At 39.8% G+C, this 20,715-nt stretch overlaps 1 protein-coding gene across 3 annotated transcripts in view; it reads right to left on the bottom strand.

Moving 5' to 3' along the window:
- arhgap10 (Rho GTPase activating protein 10) overlaps nt 1-20,715 on the bottom strand; it is a 96,940-nt gene that overhangs the window by 60,107 nt on the left and 16,118 nt on the right. The window lies entirely within an intron of this gene.

The raw sequence follows: 20,715 nt of genomic DNA, 5'->3' as shown, positions 1-20,715 counted from the left end.
TGGCACATGCAATCCATTTTCAAGCTGTGGCAGATCACACAACAGTAGTCTGCTCGCTCCAAATGGAGAGCTGAGTCGTTGTGGCTGCCGGGACACGGTCCAGTAATTTTTCTTTGTTAGCCTAAGAGGCTAATGCTGCACAGTACCCCTCTGTTGCATCCTGTTCAGTTTGCTTGTTTGTTTGTTTCTTCAAGCATGTGGGTGGGGGTTTAACAGAAAGTGAGTGAGAGATATAAGGAGGAGGTTTCTGTCACTTTGGTATGTGGGATTTTGATGGATGACCTTTTGACCTGGGGGTCAAGAGGTCACCGCACCTGTCAGAAAGTGATTGATGCCTTCCAGGTGTGTGGTGACTGGTCTGTTCTGGAAGCTTCTAGAAGGAAGGCGTGGTCCCGGAAATGACGTGTGTTAAGTGCTGCAATGAGGGCGCTACAGGAAGTAGAAAAATGTTTCATTTAAATGATCCAATGAGCGCTAGAGATGAAATATCCGGATGTGTTTGAAATGATCCAGTGAGAGAAGAGGGGTGTAGCGTTAAATTTTGAGCATAAAAGGGTTTCTTCCCCGTTTGAAACAGAGAAAGATAGGTTTTTCATTCTACACACAGCATGAATGTAAGTTTGAGTAACACTGATGCGTTTGAAATGAGCCAATGACCAAGAATTAAATCAAGTATCTTTACACTTTTTGGAGCAGAGAGCAGAACGTGTGTAAGGCAGGGTTGTAAAATAGGAATGTGTAAGGCTCCTCTTACAACAGGCCAAGTAAGTGATTGTAATAAGCGTGAATGGGCCTAAGCCCAAAGGTCAATGCATTTCTACCCACACTCACGCACACACACACACACACACACACACACTCACACTCACACACACTCACGCACACACACACACACACACACACACAAACAGCCACAGTTCATGTTGTCAGTACATGTTGATCGGTATGTCTGTGCATGCTTAGCTCTAGTCCATATGTCTGGCTGTCCTACACCCTCCGCTGTTCACCTCATCTGGCTGTGCCTTCTTCGTTCTGGCCCGGATCGGTGTTCACCCCTTTTCCCAACATACCCCTTTTTCCCAGCTTTTTCCCATGCCCACAGCAACACTCTACCAGAAATTGCGTTTTCAATTCAAATAAGCGAACCAGTGAGAAGTAGTAAAAAAAACATTTTCAACAGATCACACAAAACCACAAATGGCATTTGAACACATAACATTCATTGTGACTACTTTCTTTGAATTTTGAGTGATTTATTCAACTTAGTCACACTTATTTTTTGTTTACGGTCAAAATGACCGCCATAGAAAAAAAAAAAAGTATAATATTCATCCATACACACACTCCTACAACTTTCCTGTGCTTGTGTGCCATTATACACATGAAACACACGCACACAAACAGACACAGTTCATGTTGTCAGTACATGTTGTCATGTTGCCGCTGCATGTGAGCCACTAATGTTCGCACACATATGCATATGAATTTTAATTTGTGAATACATTTGTATCATTTAAATGTAACCACATTGACTTAAAAGATTGTTTGTGTTTAATGTGGTGAAAGATGCAAACAAAAATTAAAAAACAAAAAGTATGCTTTTGTATTTATACAAAATGCAACCTGAACCAAATATGTTTCTTTGTAAAACGCCAGCGTTAAAAGTAAATAGTTCTAACTTGAAGTTATATGACTTCACCGGATGCATTTATGTTTTAGAGACGCTATGCTGTAATTCAGAATTAAAACAATGTCGCCAAAATGTAAGTCTTACAGGCAAGATATGGTATGTTCAACATGAATTTGTGAATACAAAACTTATTTTGTATAATTTTAATGTAACTAGCACATTTGACAAAAAAAAAAGTGTTTAATGTGGTGAAAGATGTCAATTTAAAAAAGATCAGTACTTCCTTAAGTATTTACGACCCTCATAAAACTGAATTCAAAGAAAACAACAGTGTTTTTTTGTTTTGTTTTTTTTACCACGCCCAGAACGCTTCCATACCACACCTTTTTTCCAGAAGTTTCCAAACTACCCCGGCTCCAGAATTTTCCTAACCACACCCCCTTACAATAGTATAAAGACTGAAGCAGACAGCGACAGAACACGCCACAGATGCGCTTGAAATGAGGGACTGAGTAAGAATTAAATCACGTATCTTTACACTATTTGGAGCAGTGAGCAGAACGTGTGTAAGGAACCGAGAGAGAGAGAGAGAGCGAGAGAGAGAGAGAGAGAGAGAGAGGGTCTCCGCTTTACTTTATGAAAGACACACATGTCCAAACAAGCATCCACCGCCTTCAACAATCTTGAATGTGGCCTCACACAGAGTATCTTACCATGGAAAGTCTTACCCGAAAAAGACTCAGCTACATAGAGGCCGCTAACATGGCCAGAGTGAACTACGTGGCCGATGTTCTGTTGCATCACGAGATGATATCAGGTGAAGAGTTGGAGTACATCCAGGCTATGAGAGGCACTCGGACAGGGCTAGGGCCTTGATCGACCATGCAAGGAAGAAGGGCAATGGTGTTTGTAAGACGCTTATGCAAACCTGGGAGGACAACCACAACCACAACGTCTTCTGTGGCTCGGCCGGAGCACCCGAGGTGTCCGGAGAGATACTCGCCATCTTGGACGCATCTCGCACTGAGGATTTTGTGGGACTCAAGTATTTCCTGCGCCGACATACAAGTGTTTGGTCGAAGCCCCATTGCTCGAGCCGTATTATGGATCGTCTGACCTCATAGAACCCAGGTAGCAGATGCAATCGCCTCGGCGCTACAACGATAAAGCCCGCGGTCTTTGATCATCCTGCTGGAAGCGCATACACCGTAATGACCTGGTGGAAAGGATCCCTAGCAGCACCCGCGGACGGTGGCCAAACGCCAAATCAGCCACGCACCTTTACCTTTGCTGAATATCGCAACGCTATCCAAGGAAATGCAGCTGATGTCAGGGGAATATGTGCCATACACTCGGGACCCTCGACGCTGACACCATGACAAGATTCATATGGACCCTGCATCTCCCAAGCAGCAAGTCTGAATGTATCACGAAAGTGTCAGTGACCTTGTAAAAGCATCCACAGAGCATGTAAATCATGACACGTTCATATACGTGGAAACCGCATACGCATCGCTGTGTAAGGTTGGGAGAAATGACTTAGCCCAAAGGTTGGAGATGCACATAGCTAGGCTCGTGTCTGAACCTCGCTGGCCTGCTTTCGTTCTGGCCCGGTGTTCACTCCCCTTTTTCCCATGCCCCAACACTCTATACCAGTAATAGCGTGTCATTTCAAATAAGCCGAACCAGTGAGAAATCAAAGACCGGCGGCACATCACGCAGCTGTGCCTCTAGCGGCCGAATCTGGGAGCCGCATCTCGGCAGTTGTGATGACGTCGCGGCCATACTCGCGTAGGGTGGGGTTACCTCTCCTGACGTGATGATGTATTTACATTTGTAAAGGTGTTAAAAACGCCTGATAGACCAATGGTTAGCTTGTAAATGTGAGGGCTATTGTTGTGGGTGTTAAATCGTCATGCAGGGGGCGGGCTTGTAGGATTTAAAAGTCTTGGTTTCATGCTGGCTGCCCACTTTTACCTGCAGTTTTTAACTAGCTCGTTTTTTCCTCACCCTTCAACAAAACCAGCTGTGGATTTTCTTTTTAATTCTTTTGGTGAAAACAAGAGGAATCGTTTTTCAGCCATGTCTATCCACACATTTGGACAACAATCAGGATCATCTGATGTTGAAGAATGTGAGACAGCGATAGTAGGACCCACTACATTTGCTCTGTACACTAACCCCGAAAAGAGTCATGGGGAGGTGGAGAGACTGGAACACTATTTGGCTTGGCACGGGCCCCTCGAAAAGAGGCATCAGACGACGGCGATGCTAATACTGGAATAACATGCGGTTTGAGCCAGGCCCCCAGAAAGAAGCGACCTCGCCAGAGATCTTTCCTACAAGCATGACTGAAATGCGGTACATCTGATCTAGAATATGTCGGTGTCAATGGATACAGATATTCAATCCGTACAGTGCAGGATACGTGACATTAGCTGTTTACACTAGTGTTGCTGTCGAACTTTCTGGCAAAGCCAAAACAGCCTGTACAATCTCTGTGAAAGACTGGAGCCTTTTTCGTGAGGTTGTCTGCCCAGACCTTGAAAAACCTGGCTTACCTGAGCTAGTGTATGTTTGTCAATGGGACAGTAGCATTGGAGCCAGTGTCTATCGGTGGAAGCAGACCGCTTCACTAGACCTACAGAGGATTTTATTTTCCTTAGCGTATGCAGCGAAAAGGGAGAAGTTAGTTGCAGCCCGTGGTCCTGAAGAATGGAAGTTAAAACCATACCCTGTTTCTAACGAGGAATACAACAAATGGTTTAAAAACGTCTTCTTTATACAATGGTGTGACTGGGAGATTTTGAAGAAACAGTTTGATACCATTGACTATGTCATCAGAAGAGACAAAATAAGGAGTTCGTATGAAAACATGAGAAAAAGATTGATATTTGGGGATGCTGACCAACAGTCTCTGCCCCTGCCACGGAGCCTCTATAGACCTAAAATCGTGAGACACAAAGACTAGCAAAACGGTGGGTCTAATTTTTATGTGCTAATTATTTGCCAAAATAGTTAAAATGCTTTTTTTTTTTGCGACTGTGATTGTAATGTGTGATGTTTTTTTTCTTCCCAGAGGATCTGGAGTGGTGTCATCCGTCCTCGGAACGCGCTTAACACCCCGTATTTATTTGCAGCACTGACGGCAACCGCTCTCCTAAACCCCTTTTCATCATCATCATCGACACCTCCAACGCCGAACACTTTCTTAGTATTTTGGTAGGATTGCCTGTTTCAACTTGGGCCAAACGTTTTGGGTATCCTTCCACAAGCTTTCTACAATAGTTTGCTGGAATTTTGGCCCACTCCTCTTGACAGAACTGGTGTAAGTCGTCAGGTTTGTAGGCCTTCTTGCTCGCGACTTTCAGTGCCACCACAAATGTTCTATGGGATTGAGATCAGGGCTTTGTGATGGCCACTCCAATACCTTGACTTTGTTGTCCACTTTGTAACTAATTTGGAGGTATGCTTGGGGTCAGTGTCCATTTGAAGACCCATTTGCCTCAAGCTTTAACTTCCTGGCTGATGTCTTCAGATGTTGCTTCAATATATCCACAACATTTTCTTTTCTCATGAGGCCATCTATTTTGTGAAGTGCACCAGTTCCTAATGCAGCAAAGCAACCCCATAACATTATACTACCACCCCCATACTTCACACTTGGGATGGTGTTCTGAGGATTCAAAGCTTCGCCCTTTTCTTCCAAATATACCGCTTATCATTATGGCCAAAACAGTTCAATCTTTGTTTCACAGACCACAGGAATCTCCAGAAATTAAGATTTTTGTCCACATGTCTGGCTTTTTTATGGTGGTTTTGAAGTGATGGCTTTCTTCTCCCAGAGTAACCTTTTAGCTCATGGTGGTACAGGACTTGTTTTACTGTGGACACGGTCTTACCAGTTTCAGCTAGCATCTTCACAAGGTCCTTTGCTGTTGTCCTGGGATTGATTCCGCACATTTCACACCAAAAACCTTCCTCTCTGGGATTCAGAATCGGTCTCCTTCCTGAGCGGTATGATGGTTGTACATTCCCATGTTTTTTATACTTGCATATTATTGTCTGAACAGATGAACGTGGGACCTTCAGGCATCTGGAAATTGTACCCAAGGATGAGCCAAACTTGTAGATGTCCACAATCATTTTCCTGATGTCTTGATTGATTTCTCTTAATTTTCCCATGATGTCAAAGAAAGAGGCTCTGTGTTTGAGGTGTGCCTTTATATGCATCCCTTGCGGGCCACCAATTAACTCAAATGGAGATCTAAAACAGAAAAAGTTTACTCTGATTTCATGTATGACAGTAAAGAAATAAAAGTTTACTGATAAGTTTTCTGAAGTGTATGTAAATATCTGGTTTCAACTGTATATCAATAAATCATATGTTTTGCTATGTTAAGATGTGTGATGGTTACTTTTCACGCTTCATGCTCCACATATACGCTATCTATAAACGACTAAGCTAAGATGAATTTACAAATTTTGTTATTAAAGTACTGTTTATGCATATTTTCATTCTACATGGATTAAATCTGTAAATTAAACCTTTATTTAATTTATTTGTTGCAAAGTCCCCACTAATCACGATGGAATTTTGTGTGAATTATGTAAATAACATGCAAATGAGGTCCAACCAACCATGTTAACTCAGTTTTTACAAGTCCCCATATAGGATGGGGAAGTCATTACTTTATCAATTCAGATGTTTGAAGGTATAAGCTAACAAAGCTATGCTGAGTATACTTGATTTTTTTCATACCGCCTAGCACCTTTAGAAAAGGTGGCCCCCACAAGTGATGGTTATAAAGTTGGTCCCTCATAAAACATATAAATGAGTGTGTGTGTGTGTGTGTGTGTGTGTGTGTGTGTGTGTGTGTGTGTGTGTGTGTGTGTGTTGAGTGTGTGTGTGTGTGGAGTGTAAGCGGTGCAGAGCAGAGTTTGACCTTAGCTGACAACTGCAAGCTAGAGGCCCTTGCTCTGTTAAAGGTAGAAACTAGTCTAACCTAAGAGAGATCTTTCCAACATTGATAGATGTTGTAGATAGAAAAAAAGACAATTAAAATAATCTAGCACTCAGGTTGAAATGCAGATAACATGAGACCAGGGTTACTTACTTATACTTATTATTAAATACTTCAAGATAGTACTACTTACTTTTAACGTTGGTGTTTTTACAAAAAAAAAAAAAACAGGACAGGGTGCAAAGTTGAATCTCATCTTACATTTTTATACATATTGTGTCGCCAAGGAGAATACAATATCATTTTAAAAGCTGTATTAATACAAAAATGTCACAAGCACTTTGTTTTTTAACACTGGTAATGTTTGTAAATAATAAGTAAAATCCATAGTACGAAGCTCTGAGCTCAGGTTGAAATGCAGATAACATAAGACCAGAGTAAAATGCAAAAGTAGTACTACTTACTTTTAACGCTGACGCTTTACAAAGAAAGAAATTTTGGGGCAACGTTGAATCTCATCTTACATTTGTTTTTAACACTGATCACATAAGGTTTAAAAATGTTTAATGTTTGTATATTTATTATAATTAGCTAAACTACTACTACTACTACTACTACTACTCTTTTTAAAGTTTACATCTTTCACCACATTAAACACATCCAATCTTTTAAGCGAATGTTAGTTATATTAAAATTATACAAAATCATTTTTGTATTCATGAATTCATATTCATGTTGATCATACCATATCTTGTCTGTGAGACTTACATTTTGCGGATGTGTTAATTCTGTATTGGGAAATTACGAACGACTATCGCAAAACATAAATGCATCTGGTGAAGTTTTTATTGAATTTTCAGTACATTGTAACAACTGAACAGTCGCCTCAATTTGTGAGTGATATATGGAAAAAACACCATAAACATAACATAAAAATAAAATAAATCGCTAAAAAAGGGAGAAACAAGAGGAAAGGCGGTGATACAAAAATAGAAATAAAATGTATACATTTCAAGTCACTGCTTTATCCACTAATGAGTCCAAGCTGCAATGTCCTTATGCTTTATTTAAGTAAAATGTCCACTTCTGCAATCTTTTGGCACCTTTTCTCAGACCTAGTTCAACCTTTCCATTTCCCTTATTTCATGTATGACCTCAAACTATTGTTGCTGTTTAGGACAATCGGGTTTATACCAGTTTCTGTCCCTCTGTACTGTTACAAGTGAAATATGGCCCAATTACAAGACAGTACATAAGAAAGGAATCTTATAGCCAAGTACATTACTCAAAACTAAATGTACATCCTCCCAAAATGACCTTTATTTTCAGAACTCCAAAAAACGTGGGTGTGATGATGTTTTACTGCTAATCTTAGGTGTAATAAAGAAACGCACCAAATTCTTCCAGTTAAACACACTCAATTGTTGTGAACTTGCGGAAGTATGTTGGGTTTAACACATATTGTACCATACATCTGATGGATTTTCCATTATTAGTTCCTTTTATCACGTTGATTTCAAATATAATGTTGAGTTGCTCCTACATTCGATAATTCTTTCATACAACATAGAAATGATTTTAACGCAGTTACTATTTGGTCTATAAGCATTTATCATTTATCTTATAACGGATTACATTCTTGTGAGTTCTCCATTTTCAATTCTTTTGTTGTAGTAATCTCTAAATTGTATATACCTAAATAAATCCGTTGGCAAGGGAACATTTTTCTTTTAATGTTTGGAAAGTCTGTCATTCATTGTTGTCTATTATCGTATAACACTGCCTTAATACCTTTTACTGACCAATCCTTGAATAACTCCTGGCTTAAACAGGGTGTCAAAGGCTATCCATCTAAGCACTCGCTGGTCTTTCCTTAGTTTTAGCTGCCTCGCAAAGTTAAACCAGAACTTCTTTTTCTCCTAACACTGACTGTATTGGATAACCTTCAACGTACGTCTCGATTTCCTTCCATCTAGCAAAATAGTTGTCATTACACCAAAGAAATAGGGGGCGGAACTGAGCTGCTTTAAGATTGGGGAGCGCCATTCCTACTTTATTGTTTGGCCGACTGAAGTGTTGCATATTTTATTCTAGGCTTCTTTCCATCCCAGGCTAAGAACTGATGACCACTGCTGGCAAGGCCTGAATAGATATAGCAATCTAGGCAAAATGTTCCTTAATTACGCTAATCTTACTACTAAAATCCAATGGGTGTGTAGACCATCTTTCAATATCTTTTTTAATATTTTGGTTAATTAAATTATAGTTTACCTCATGGATACAATGATCCATTGACTTTGTTGTTGATAAAGTGTTCTAATTATAGTTACTCCAATATTCCCTCCTTTGGGAGTACTGTAATAAGTGCCTCTTTCCATGATGGCGGAGTTTACCTTCTCCTTTAATCCAATTAAATGCTTTCAGCAGGACGGGAACTAGCTCTTCTTTAAAGGTTCTATACCACTGGAAAACCATCACTACCTGGAGTTTTACTTGATTTTAAGTTGGCTATTGCATTATTTATCTCTTCCAGTGAAAAAATCTGCTAATGATACAATCATTTTGTTTCTTGCCAATACGAGGTAGATCCAGATCGTTAAGAAAAATTTCCATTGCTTCTACTTTAGTACTGGAGGTTTTGGTATATAGTTTTTTGTAGTAGTATAGGAAAATGTCTTCTATTTCTACGGCATGATATTTTAGTTGATTTGTTTCTGGGTCCCGCATCTTATGTATGGTACTATCCGCTTCTTGTTTACGTAAGCAAGTAATTTAGCGGCCTGATTCGTAATATGTCTGGTTGTAAAAACAAGCTTTCTTCTCAACATCTTGTTCTAATAGATCATTAATCTGATTCTTTAATTGTTGTATTTGCACTAAAAGTTGTGGATCACTGTTATTTTTATGTTGCTGCTCCACATTAGATAGGTCTAATACAAGGTTATTATATTCCAAGACCCTCCTTTTATTTGACGTTGTTAAGGCAATCAATTGTCGCAAGTCACTGCCTTCAGTGAGTCCCAGATGGATCCACCTCCTCGCTTGTCATTAATCTTCAAATATTCTCTTATATCTGATTTAATTTATTATACAGCTGATTTGTTATTTAATAAGCCTATATTTAACCCCTCGTATTCCGCATCCTACCTTCTAGTTGAACTGTTAGATATAGTGCACTATGGTCAGAGACATCAGCTACCCAACTCAATTCTTTTCTTTAGACTAGTTGTATCCAGGTAGCTATTCAATACTATGTTAAAATCACCTACACATAAACAGACACCCTTCCAGTGCAGTTACATCCATTAGTTATTTGAAAAATAGTTTTTACTATTAGGAGTTGCACTCAAAAAAAAAAATATATATGTACGTTCTCTTTTTTAATTTGGCCTTTACCTTAGACCTTTTAAATTGGGTTTCCCAACCCAATCACATTTAAGGACAGTAACTTCACTTCATTAGACTGCATCACAGCAGGGCTGAAAATATCTCACACCATTCTGTTCCCACAGGCTAAACATTGAAACCATAAGTAAAGATAACTGGAGCACAATAATGTGCTTAGAACAAGCATTATAACAAACACAAAATAAAACTATAAAAAGTTTTAAGTGAAGGGGGAATGATACTTTGACTAACAGTCCTGTAGACAGAGCTGACCTCTCACTGCTCCCGTGAGTCAGCACATAAAATACAATATAGTAGCCTAGATATCTAGACGCACTCTAGCGGCAGCCAGGGTCAGTTTTTCAAAGTCAATTTTTACACTAATCTTGATCGCTATACCAATGTGAGTACTGATGATAGCAAAAAAATAAATACGAGCCAAATCAGTGGTAGCAACACGGAGCTGCTGCAGCTAATGCCCAGAGCTTCCACTTAGCTGAAACAGCAGTTTTGGGGGCATAAGATACCTTTGTGCCTCTTAACAGACAAAAATGCAATTAAAATGTCTGTGCAACATGAACAGGGACCTTAAATGACAACAAGATGCGTAGCAACTTAGCCAAAAGTTTTTAAATCACCTACCCATTAGCTGCTACCTGTTAACTTGGAGTTAAGCACTGAAGTCATTCTTTAAAAATGAAGATGTGTTCAGAGTTTTGCCTACCACATACGCAAAAGTTTAATCTATCACCTAGCCTTTCTGCCTGGTTGTAGCGCTATCCTATTGGTGCAGAGGAAATTTGAAAGACTTCCGCTTATCCCGCCCCATGGGATTGAGCCCTGCCAATGGTGAGTTCCCAGACCCAGGATCTTGATGTGGGTCTGGCTAACAATAGAGTATATTATGGGACAAGTATTTACCGTCTGTATTGAAACACTACTGCTCCTCCCGGTTTCTGCGCCTGAAATTTCTGGAGGCGTACTCTAGCTCGGCTGGCACTGTTCTCTCGGTCTCCACCTGTGTGCAACCCCACGTTCTGCCATGGTGAAGACGCCTCCATCAGATGTTTCCTACCAAGCGCTTCTCTCTGACCCTCCACATCCTATTGTGATTTTCTGTCGCCATGCTTTCAGGATAATCATCTCCTTAGTACTGTATTGCTGGGAAATTAATTTTACAAAAACCCAGGTATCGGTGCCAGGGCTTTGTGGGTGCGCTGTATCTGCAAATCCACCTCATCACTCAGTTTGGTTCGCAACAGTTTTTTAACAAACGCTATCACTGACCCATCTTTGCCCTGCTCTCGAGACCAAGTCATTCAATTTGTCCTCCAGCTTCTGTTGGTCCTTCATCATTTGTTGGAGAGTGGTGTTAGCTTCAGTACTCCACGTATCCGTGTCATCGATCTGGGTCTCCATCTTGCTGATTTTCTCGTTTTTGCTCCTTTATAGCATGCATGTATGTCGCTAGCTGTTGGTTGACGTCTTGCTTGAACTCGTGGAATTCTTCTCTCGTGTCATGTTCAATTTCTTCTTTAAACATTTTTAGATCTTGCTTTAGTTACGATTTAAAGTCGCAAATCTGCTTACTTATAGCTTCGAAACCCATGCACCCCGTTCCTGTTGTTGAGTCGCCGCCATGTTGACCTTCTTCCCGCATGTTGTCCTTAACATGTTCTACCCGGTGTAAATCTTTACCCGCCGGTTTATCTTGCGTCCCTCTAACTTTGCCTTTGTATGCCCCCTTCATAATCTTAACAGATTCAACTTTTTTTTTTTTTTCTTTGAATTCAGTTTTATGAGGGTCGTAAATACTTAAGGAAGTACTGATCTTTTTTAAATTGACATCTTTCACCACATTAAACACATATTTTTTTTTTTTTGTCAAATGTGCTAGTTACATTAAAATTATACAAAATAAGTTTTGTATTCACAAATTCATGTTGAACATACCATATCTTGCCTGTAAGACTTACATTTTGGCGACATTGTTTTAATTCTGAATTACAACGCAACGTCTCTAAAACATAAATGCATCCGGTGAAGTCATATAACTTCAAGTTAGAACTATTTACTTTTAACGCTGGCGTTTTACAAAGAAACATATTTGGTTCAGGTTGCATTTTGTATAAATACAAAAGCATACTTTTTGTTTTTTAATTTTTGTTTGCATCTTTCACCACATTAAACACAAACAATCTTTTAAGTCAATGTGGTTACATTTAAATGATACAAATGTATTCACAAATTAAAATTCATATGCATATGTGTGCGAACATTAGTGGCTCACATGCAGCGGCAACATGACAACATGTACTGACAACATGAACTGTGTCTGTTTGTGTGCGTGTGTTTCATGTGTATAATGGCACACAAGCACAGGAAAGTTGTAGGAGTGTGTGTATGGATGAATATTATACTTTTTTTTTTTCTATGGCGGTCATTTTGACCGTAAACAAAAAATAAGTGTGACTAAGTTGAATAAATCACTCAAAATTCAAAGAAAGTAGTCACAATGAATGTTATGTGTTCAAATGCCATTTGTGGTTTTGTGTGATCTGTTGAAAATGTTTTTTTTTTTACTACTTCTCACTGGTTCGCTTATTTGAATTGAAAACGCAATTTCTGGTAGAGTGTTGCTGTGGGCATGGGAAAAAAGAGGCGTGGGAAAAAGGGGTATGTTGGGAAAAGGGAGTGAACACCGATCCCCGGGCCAGAACGAAGAAGGCACAGCCAGATGAGTACGGAGCAGCGGAGGACGCAGGACAGCCAGACATATGGACTAGAGCTAAGCATGCACAGACATACGATCAACATGTACTGACAACATGAACTGTGGCTGTTTGTGTGTGTGTGTGTGTGTGTGCGTGAGTGTGTGTGTGTGTGTGTGTGTGTGTGTGTGCGGAGTGTGGGTAGAAATGCATTGACCTTTGGGCATAGGCCCATTCACGCTTATTACAATCACTTACTTGGCCTGTTGTAAGAGGAGCCTTACACATTCCTATTTTACAACCCTGCCTTACACACGTTCTGCTCTCTGCTCCAAAGAGTGTAAAGATACTTGATTTAATTCTTGGTCATTGGCTCATTTCAAACGCATCAGTGTTACTCAAACTTACATTCATGCTGTGTGTAGAATGAAAAACCTATCTTTCTCTGTTTCAAACGGGGAAGAAACCCTTTTATGCTCAAAATTTAACGCTTACACCCCTCTTCTCTCACTGGATCATTTCAAACACATCCGGATATTTCATCTCTAACGCTCATTGGATCATTTAAATGAAACATTTTTCTACTTCCTGTGACGCCTCATTGCAGCAATTAACACACGTCATTTCCGGACACGCCTTCCTTCTAGAAGCTTCCAGAACAGACCAGTCACACACACCTGGAAGGCATCAATCACTTTCTGACAGGTTGTAACCTCTTGACCCCCAGGTCAAAAGTCATCCATCAAAATCCCACATACCAAAGTGACAGAAACCTCCTCCTTATATCTTTGAGTGTTTGTTCTCTGTTCCACTTGCTAAGCAGATTTAATGAATCCTATACTTAAATCGGAGAGCTATGGCTTTGTTTTCGTTTGACCGCCCTGTGACATTTGTTGCATACATATTTCTCTTTACTTTGCAAATGACCGTTGTTCCCAGTGAGCCACAGACAGAAGTATTGGCTTATGGCCACAGTGGTGTATACTGTAAATGTATTTTCCCTCAGCTGAGAGGACTCAAGATCAGCATGGAGTACGTCTTCAGTGTCCCTTTACAGCCATCAGAGGAGGACCTTCAGGGTTCAACATTTTCCTTCTTCAGCTCTACCCAGCAGCCTTGTGCTCCAGCACTGAGGCCCTATTAAGGGCTGGTCGAAGTGTGCAACAAAATCCTTATCTGTTTCTAGTGGGTACATGCCAATGGACTATACAGTGACTATAATGGTCCATATAGCTATGTGCAGTGGGTTTAAAGAACTGAGGAATTATATATAATCAATATTTACCACAGTGATGATAAACTGAAAAAAACATATTTTTTTAAAGACAGGGCTTCCTGAAAACTATGCACTGATCAACGGAAACATTATGTTATACCAAACTATTCAAACATAAGCATTAGTCCTCATTGTGTTGCACGCTTCTTTGTAATAAACTAAGACGGAGAATAAATGCAGGAGCAAATAGAAGCATTTCACTATGATGAATTGGTATTTCAGTATTAGGGCGATAGCTGGGGAACACTTGGAAACATACCGTATCAACATTGGCAAAATCGGGTTGGTGGGCCACCTTTAATATCAGTATCTGTAAGTCTGTGGTTCATATTCCTTTAATTATTGCTGTGTACTGCTGCCACCAAGGTACGAGATAATGACGTGTATTTTTTGTCCTTTGTAGACATGCCATCAATCGAATTAACTGTTAATCCTGTTTCAGTTTTCTTTCGAATTACACATCAGTTCTTTTTTGTATGATATCATGAGGCAATGTATTGTGACATGCACACGTTCTCCTAACAGAGTGGTGCTGAAAACACCCTTGCAACTTCGTCCCTGCTTCTCCTTAGGTCCCTCTGATAACTCACTGCAGATGTCGTGAAGATACAAGTCAGAAATTCAAAGATTGAAAAGGTAAGAGAAATGAAACTGGAAATGGATAACCAGATGGAAAATGCAGTGTCAAAGAAATGGAAAACCACAGAGGATTCAGTTTTGACAAACTCTGGCTGGGAAAAGTCCTAAAAAAGGCAATTGTGGTTTTCACAGAGAATTCTTACTGCAACAATGAATTAATCAATTATAAAAGGCTGCACTGTAAATACTGCACACATTCTGTTTATTGAATGTTAATGGAGTTGTTTAAGAGACAGAAGAAAAATGACCGTTGTCCATCTGTCACTCGGAATGGATAGAAAGAGAAACAAAAAGAATGTGAAACGCTGATCCTCTTCAATAAAAAGCTTGAATATTGCATCCTCATACGTACTTCGTGGGTAATAAATAGATAGAGGCAACATTTTCTAGCTTGTGTCAATCCCATGATGGTTGGGACTGCGCAGACGCAAGCAGGTCTGCTGCACAGCTGAACTGCTTTCACCTTTGAGCTCCACCAATCAGCAGCAGAGCCTCAGGGGCAAACTTTGCCCTGAGTGGTTAATCAGGTAAGCAGGGGCCCCTTGCTTCTAGTCTGCTGCTGCTCAGCCTGGAGATGGGGCTTATAAAAGAGAGCTGAAGGGCGGTTGCATGTTCATGCACTACTGTAATGTGTTCTCTTCTATTCCTATGGTTTCCTTCAATCAATTCAGTCATTAAACCTACCACCAAATGTTTACCCTATCAACACAGAGTGCTCTACTTTGCCATCACTACCTTCTCCTCCCTGAGAGAGACAGAGCTGAAGCTGAAGGGATTCCAAGTGAATCCAGTTAACTAACTCATAGGATAGGAAACTGTAGTGGTCTTAATCTCAAGAGACATTACCGAGAGAATCTGATTCAGTCTATGTACCTGTGACATGAAGATAGCATCATCTGACAGAACCACAAAATGATACTATGGCTGATATTCAGAGCGGTAATCACAAGCCATCCTATCTTTGCCAACAGGCCCCATCATATGATTTCCACCAACCGCAAACACACAACACAACTTATATTCAAAGACCAAAACAATTCCTATATTCAGCCCTAAAATTATCCCACTAATCCTTACCAGCCTGAAACCACAATGCTTCATTAGCACTGGCATGATTTCGATTATTTTCTTTTTTTTAAATAATCAACTTCTCTATTTATTTTGGGGCATCAACTCAAACAGCTGGTGGTGAGTTGCTACATAGACTGTGAACAGTTGAACAATTTGTCATCAGCCAAAAAAAGGATAGTCAGCACTTTCGTGGATTACATAGCTTCATGGAACCAAGCACTCTGATCTTTCACAGGGAACCTGGCCCCAACCACTCACTGTTTTGTTAATACCTATGTTTAGATTCAATTTAATTTCGGGCAGCTCATGGGATTGCCAAAAGAGATACTTTTGAAATGTGAATATACATGTTTGGGACTTTACTTCTGCTTTACAAGGTACTAAAGGTAACATATAATGTATATGTTCACCATATGTAGACAAACAAATTGGGCCACTGCAGAACTCTTTGTTAATATGTGCATCAACACCTGTTATGATAAACCTAACAATCTAGTTATAAAAGGGAATGGGGTGGTGGTGGTGGTGGTGTGGATATCTAAAACCACCAAAAAGTGGCTTCCCATGTTTCCCGTATTTAACTTATTGGCATTTAATGGCTAGCCATTAATTCACAATGCAAAATTTCTCAACAATAAAAAGCTGCTAGAACAAAAGACCATAGTTGTTGGCCAAAAGTATGAAACCAAACAGCTTTGTAGTTTGCTGATCAGCCGTAAACCACTCTAAATCTTCTCTATAAAAACAGCGTCAGAGCAGTTCCCATGTCTCTCCAAACATACTGTGGGATATGGCATCCTGGCTATTCTACTGTGTCCAAAAAATGGTTATAAAACTGGTGTAGCTAGTTGCCATATCCCCTTGAGAACAATTAAGTACTCCGCCAGCCTGCTGTTTACTCTATTGAGAAACAACAATTTTGTGACATAGTCAAAACTTGGTTTCGGAGATTATGTCAAGTGACGCAGAAATGAGAATGTCCTGATGAGGGAACGGTAAGTTCTCATCACAACATACTGAACATCAGTGTGACCGCTGACACAAAAAATTGTTGATTTTTCCAACAAAAGGATAAATAAGATGTCAACTTTCGTCAGTATTATGAAGCTGTGAGTGATTATCACCCATAAATGCATACTCTAACGCAAGAAAGATGCTTACAATTAGGTAGTGAACTAATTAAATCAGACACTACTCTGTTATGAATGTGAGAAAGCCCTGTGAAAATCCTGCCTTTGTGGCTAGATTTTAGTTTTATTGCCTTCAGAAAAAAAAAAAAAAAACACTCCATTGGACCTGTGGTTTCTGCGAAAACATCCATCCTCTCAAGTTGCGGGCCTTGTAATTCAAATATCAATAACAGAGATATCCACTGATCCACAAGGAAAGCATGTAGACTTGACAGCTAACATGTGCTACTGAAGCTATTTGCTTTTGCATCAGTGCTGCTGTCGGTGATGACATTTTTTGTCCAATCGAACTACAAATAAGCAGAAGGTCGCATACAAAACAGTGATAACTCACTGTAATAAATAAATAAAAACCATGTTGAAATTGGCAAAACTGAACCGCAAACCATGACCCCCAAAACCGAACCGAACTGTGAATTATATATACACCAACTACCCAACAACTACTCTAACACTTCATTATGCACATTTGACAACTTTTTTGAAACACTTTTTTTGAAATTTGCAGCAAAGTGGTCATCCTTTGATGTATTCCGCAGTTGTTTCGAAATCATTTAACCCTTGGCATGAACACCTCCCACCTATGACACAGGGAGTACTGACTGTGACTGCACAAGCATTGCTTCCCAAGGTAATCAATGGATTGTGGTATAGGTCCAACAAAATCAAATGCTCTGAGGTTATGCTGTGAGAATGGATCGCTGCTGTGAGATTGGATCGCTGTATGGTGGTAGGTTTGTCCCAAAAAACAACAACAACGTCCCCTGTTGAAGTGCCCTTGAGCAAAACAATACCGACAGTAAGAGTGACTTTGCTCATGGTTCAAAGCCACTCTAACTGTAGGGGACTACAAGGCAAGCTGAGCTTAGACAAGTCACGAAACCTTTCAGGTTCAGAAAATGGTAAAAAACTATTTGTTGAAATGCACACAAGATGAGGCCTACACATGTCTGTCACTGCGCACAACAGTGCACACGAAACGTGTCCAAGGAAGAGCTGGCATATTTTGCGTTATGGGTTATTTTATTACAATGTAACAAATAGGATATAAAGTGCACTTACGTAACGTCTCAACTTTTTTTCAGGAGGAGACTTTCTCAGCCACCCTGAGCACACCACATCTCCCCCGCTCATATCTGCTCCTTTCTTGCTCTCCTTGGGAGTTGGAGCGGAGATTGCCGTCTGGCTTCGTTTGTTTTTGGGAGTGTCTTCTTGTACCTGAAAAAAAATAAAGAAAAATAAAAAAAATAACCTTGACACAAAGCTCACACTGTGAAGTTGGAATATAAAAAGTTTAAGTGTAGTATTTTTGTGTTTTTGAGAGCGATAAATACCGTCACTCCTTCGAAAGTCGACTCACAGACAAGACCAGATTGTTTACGAATGGTAGTCAAATAAACTGGTATATCCTGAGATTGGAGTATTTAAACCGTCCGCGGCACCGCCTTTTGTACAAATATCAACGATGACTTGTGTATTTTGTTCAAACTGGAACGCTGTGGGGGCAAAAAACCCCCCCCCCCCCAACTGAGAGTCGCTAAGTTTTTGTTGTTATATGTAACGCCTCATGCTAATTCCCGTCAAAGTGGAGCGATTCCCAGTTGGCGAGATCAGATGGAAATGTCCCACAGTGTACCGGTGCATAGTTGTATTTTCTGCGCAAATTAAAACAGTCTTCACGGCAAACACAGTGGTTCCGCCGAGCTTCCTCACCAGTTTACTCCCATGGTTCCTTAATTGTGATTGACAGGGTGGCTCCGTCTTTCCCTGAACTCACCCTCCTCTGGAACATGGTAGTGTCAAGCTAACGGCAACAGACCGGATGTTTAGGGATTCCTTCAAAATAAATGTTGACCACATCTTGACCACAACGTTTCCACGGCCATCGAATAGGCTATATTTATCGTACAATTTTAGGTTAAATAAGTAGTAGTTGTACATTTGCTATTTTAGTCTCTGTTTGTTCATATCTGGCAGCTAACTATATGTGCTCATTTGTTCATCCTTTTCAGAATTATGACTAGTATTGCTAATTAGTAAGGACATTTTATTAAAACAAAACAAAAACAAATGTATATTTTCACGCGTGGATTATAATCTTCCTTTAAGGTAATATTAATGTTTACGATGCACAACACACAACATTCAACATGATTCAACTTCAACATGATCCATCAACGTAATGTCCGTCACTGTGATGTTTGTTTTGAACGTTACTACCGGATGTATCGTTCTTGTAGCTCTGCTCGCTTTAATACTAGTTTAGAAGACGAAATGGGGAGGCGGCGGTGTGCAGGGAAAACTGTAGAGCATTAACCATGGGACGTGTAGTTCAACGATCACTGGTTCCGTCCCAGAATACAACAAATGACTGTAGGGCGGTTTGATACATGAAACATGATGTAATAAAGCCATATGCACCTCTGGGTGAATACAAAAAGTGGCATCAGACAGTTGCAGAAAAGACAAAGAAAGGTCCCACCTCATTGTGAACCGAGAGGTCCCAAGAAAGCATTACACGTGTAAACTACACTATCCATAATGCGTGTTTAGAAAACTCGCCATAAAAACCATGTTACGTTAGTAGAATAGCAGAAGGACCGTGCACTCCTTTACATATTCTTGTGTAGGCTGCTATTTTGGCATTTATCTTCTGTGGCATCTTTAGATGCCACAGAAGATAGAAGATAGAAGATTTTTTACTAAATAGAGTTTTATAGTATCAAATGTTTTGTGTCTTTTCAACTTGTAAACATAACAACTACACATTTATATCTGAGATAGGCCTACATTTGGTCATATGATTATTTTATTTGAACAGTTTTCTAAGATAGCTAGATCAAGTGTTTTGTGCTACTGTACAACACCACAGTGCTAAGAAAAAGATTAGATTTATAAGGTTAATATTGATCTAGTTTACCATATCTGATCAATATACTGGACTCAACATAACATCCACAATTAGTCTCATCCACTAGCAAAGGCGTGATCCCTGTGGACTCAGAATGGTATCTGAGGAATCTTATTGGAATGCTATTGTTATGGTAAACACTTCCCCCAAAGGATGTTCTCTGTTAGTCTATGATTAATGACTTTGCCATTGTACATGCACATTACCTCTTTCAGGAGCCTCGGTATTGATGAAGAAACAGGGAACAAATTAAAGGCTGTAGACACAATACACCAATTCCAGTTAATTCATTATTTTTCATGGCACCATAGCTCTACAGTCTGTTGCAACATCAAATAGCTTATGTGCCATGTTTCTGGTGCACCAGCTTTCATGAAATTGGTATGTCTTAGAGGCTGTGCTCTTGTTGCTGTGCTTTACTGGTGCACACATCGTTCATTTATGTGGGCTTCACACAGCATCAATGTGTTCAACTGAGGACATCTGATTCGCAGTGCATAACTCATTTGTAGCCACATTAGATGAACAGACCAGGCCTTATTTACTGTCAGTACATGCCAAAAGAATATTGTACATACTGTATGCATGCACTTAATGCAACTATAAATCCTATAACATTTTTCTGTATTATAAAATCCCAATATGACATCAGATTTAAAGAGAAGATATAATATCATACCTTTCCCAAGAGTTAACATTTCAACAAGTGAGGAGAATAGTGTAATGGTTTGGTTGATTAATAATTGAGAATCTTTTGTTTTTCCCAAATGCCCTTTGAAAGCTTTAGTGCTGCTGCAGTGTTTTATCATATCAATTGCTAATTAGTGATAAATTGTGTATGCTATTGCTACATTACAACTCATTTTGTCCTATGCCCCTGGGAATAGTAAGTATCCCGTATGTATGACTGCATGTGATTTCCCAGTTCCTTTTTCA

This window comes from Perca fluviatilis, chromosome 1, assembly GCF_010015445.1.
Source record: "Perca fluviatilis chromosome 1, GENO_Pfluv_1.0, whole genome shotgun sequence".
NCBI lineage: Eukaryota > Metazoa > Chordata > Actinopteri > Perciformes > Percidae > Perca > Perca fluviatilis.
Note: the sequence above shows the minus strand (reverse complement) of the source record. Positions and strands in the feature narration are given on the sequence as shown.